The sequence below is a fragment of the Canis lupus genome, chromosome 36, assembly GCF_011100685.1.
Source record: "Canis lupus familiaris isolate Mischka breed German Shepherd chromosome 36, alternate assembly UU_Cfam_GSD_1.0, whole genome shotgun sequence".
In the NCBI taxonomy this organism is placed as follows: Eukaryota; Metazoa; Chordata; class Mammalia; order Carnivora; family Canidae; genus Canis; species Canis lupus.
The window spans coordinates 9,410,005-9,413,884 of record NC_049257.1 but is presented as its reverse complement, the minus strand read 5'-3'; positions in this window follow the sequence as shown (position 1 = coordinate 9,413,884).

Genomic DNA, 3,880 nt, shown 5'->3' with positions numbered 1-3,880 from the left:
TGGCAGAAATGAATTCCTTGCAGTTGTAGGACTGACTTCCTCAGCTCTCAGCGAGGGTAGTTCCCAGCTTCCAAGGACCACACATTCCGTGGCTCATGGAAGCCATTTTCTTCATATGCAAAGCTAGCAGTGGTGGTTATTTTCACTTCAAATCTCTTCTGCCTTTTGTTCTTCGCATCTGTCTCACTGACTTCCGTCTTCCTCTGCCACTTTGCAGAGCCCATGACATTACACTGGCTCCTTCCATATAATTCAAGATAATTTCTCTATTTGAAGGTCCATAACCTCATTTCTATCTGCAAAGTTCCTTTTGTTCCTCATGTAAGAAAATAGAGGAGGGCAGGTACATCTATTGAAGAGAAGCAGCATTATTCTGCCTACTATAGTCCACTCTCTGGCTCCCAAAAATTCATATTGGCTCCACATGCAAAATACCCAGTGTAGACTGTGTGATAATTATCTTTATATACCAAGCACCTGGAGCATTCTTGACATTCAAGAAATTTGTCAATAAGTGAATGATATTTTTTAATCCTTGCTTTCTGCACTGCCTTCCATGAAGCAATCTTCTTTTGCCTTCTTAGTAGCATTGGAAAGATTAACACACTGGTGTATTTATATATATATATGTGTGTGTGAGTGTGTGATTTGGTCAGATTGCTTCTTTTCACTTTCTGTACCTAGGCACAGAGGAGCAATAGAAGGTCAGAAAGAAAGGGTACTACAATAGAAACATGAAGGACAACTATCCTTGCTGAATTTTCCTGGAGCCACCTAGAAATAAAACCAAAGTGGTTTTTAAATAGATATAGTTTCAATCTTAGAAACTATACTGATTTAATATAAACCTTACTCCATCTCCAGGAATATAGAAGGTGAACACAAAATTTTTCTTCCCCCCCCCCCGATGATCTTTTTATATTCTCAGCTACCCAATCTGAAACTGAGTCTTGCTGATTTTACTACAAGGAGTCTGCTGAATCTGTCCTCTTTCTGTTTTTATTGTCATTCTGCTAGTGAAAGTAACCTCACCTGGATTAGTGAAACAACCTCATCATTTGTAGGTTTACCTCAAATAGAAGCTTTGCTTCTGTTTCGATCTCCATACTATGACCCAAACTTTTTTCCTAAATTATTGATCCAATTATATCATTCTTGTGCTGAAAATATTCCAATACTTTCAATTCACTTATCATATAATTCAAGGCCCTTCAAACTTGATTTTCTCAGCTCAGAGTTCAGGCTTTAGGCACCAGTAGACCTGGTCCAAAATCCCTGCCCCACCACCTATTGGCTAGGTGGTATCAGTCAAGGCACTTAACATCTCTAAGTGTAACTTCTTGATTTATATACATGATATAGTACAGGGTTTTACTGAGATTTCAAGATGCATGTCAAGCTTCTGGTGCCTAGAAAATGCTTAATAAATTGTAGTATTATCCTGTAACCTTTATGGTTTCATTCCTCTACGCTGCTCCTATACGCTCCAGCCTGGTTGAACTGAACTGGCACTTGAGACACTCAGCAAGATCCACTTATACATCCACTTATATATAGATCTTCTTATACATCCTAAGCTTTTGTTCACGCAACTTCTTTTATTCTAAAGCCTCTCTACCAACATCTTTTTTTCTCTACTCATATTATAAGCATGGCAAAATTCTGTTCATCCTAAGACATAAAAGTTTGCCATGTCTTTGAAGACAGCTTGATCCCTCTTGGTCCCTGGGACCCATCACCTCCACCTCCATACTTCTGCTGCAATTCTTCAAACCACTGGCATTTGTCACCTGTGTCAAAACTTACTGTGTGAGTGAATTTCTTCTCACCAGTTGGTGGGTTTCTTGAGGCAAGTCTAGTGTCTTACTCATAAGATTTCATGATTCCCAAGTGCAACACTGGATTTGTGGTTGGTGCTTAGCAAATATTTGTGGAATTGATGGATATAACAGTACCTAAAAAACAGAGTGTTGATACCATTGTGTGATGCTTCTCTCCTGGCCAAATTTGAATCTCATGATAATTCATGGTACTTATTATTCCTATTATTATAAATATCTTGGATTCTCTTTCTTAAAGTGCAATTAGCTAAATATTCGCCAATTATGACTTTCCTAGAGCTTTCTGAACAGGTGAGTCCAATACTTTATTCATATTTGCTTTCTCAAACCAAATGCCCACATCAAAAATGTATATATGTAAGTGACTATGAATAGTAGCAATTCTTATGAACAATTTTATGATAAAAGGAAGTTGGATGGCAAAAGGATTTTGGTCAGAAAACACATTTTACAAGTAAGCTTCTAAGGGGTTATTTTAAACAACACTGAAGGGAAAAAATTATTTCAAACAGATGAAAAAATACCTCTCCACTGTCCCTCTAATGGATGTACTTTAAAGAAAGCCAAGGGGAATTTTAAACTCTACATACATTTTATGAACATTCAAATGAATATCTATGACTAATCTCAAGTGTATTTGAATAAAAAATAGAACAATTTTGATGTTCCAAGTTGAATTATTAAGTAAAAATATTCAGTTATCAGATAGTTAATTAAGTGGAACTGACTGTATTCATTAAAATATTTGTTCCAAACAAATGTATTTAACATTCAGATATTATGCAGAATAGGTGACAATTACATATCTCCATGGAGATCAATAATGGGATTCAGATCATTGTGTAAAGAGTCTGCAAGTTTAATGCAGAGAGAATGTCATTATTATTTCTCTCTTAATGATGGTCATTATGCGCAAACACTGATTGAATTCCATTTGTTACCTGCATTTGAGCTGAGAGGAATAATTACAATTTAAGTGTCTCCATTAAAATTCATAAAAGAATATGAATGCAAAAATTATACTTGAAACTGACAAAATATACTTTGAGGATATAAATTGTGTTTTCTGATAGGCCTCTTAAAAGTATTAAAAATAGCTTCATTTTAATAAGATGACATATAAAGATCATGTGTTATCCTCACCTTTATGTTAATTTTCATGCTGCAATACATGACTAATAATAAAAAGTAAAGAAATTAACTTTTAAAAAGTAAAATCAATTAAACAATGTGCCAGATATCACCCATACTTTTTGAGGACTGAGTCATACTTATCCTTTCTTAAAAGTGTTTTTAATTGCTGTATGATATTAAAATTGTGTTCTATCATTCCATATGTTGGGGTATCTTTCTACTACCCACCACACTTAGTAGCTAATAGATCAAAGATTTGGACTGATGTAAATTAAGTGTGCTGTGTTCTCTTTCATTTGGGGGCATATATTTATTTTGACTTGTTGTACACTGTTCAACATCTAAATTTCAGGGGCTAATAATTACCACCTCATGGGCCACACCAACCCAGAGTTTTCAGTTGATAAACCTGCATTTTCCCTAGAGTGAAGTGCAACATACTAAGATGTCATGTAGAGTACCATTGAGCCTTAAAAGTTTTGCCTTTCAGTGGCCTGAGTTCCCTGAGTCTGATGAAAGAAGTTTGAGTATTTTATGCTACAGAAGCCACAGGAGAAACGATGGCAATGGAATTGTGAGGCATTTTTGCTGCTCAAGTTTTAAGTACCATCTGAAGGGAGAAAAATGATGCTTTCTTCTTTCTTTTCTTTTCTTTTCTTTTCTTTTTCTTTTTTTTTTTTTTAATTCATAAGAGACACCTAGAGAGAGGCAAAGACATAGGCAAAGGGAGAATCAGGCTTCTTGTGGGGAGCCCGACGTGGGACTCCATCCCAGAACCCCAGCATCATGACCTGAGCCAAAGGCAGACACTCAACCACTGAATCACCCAGGTGCTCAAAATCATGCTTTCTTTCCATACCAGACATTCTTCTCTAAATCTGTGTCTAACCTCAAATTGCAGTGTC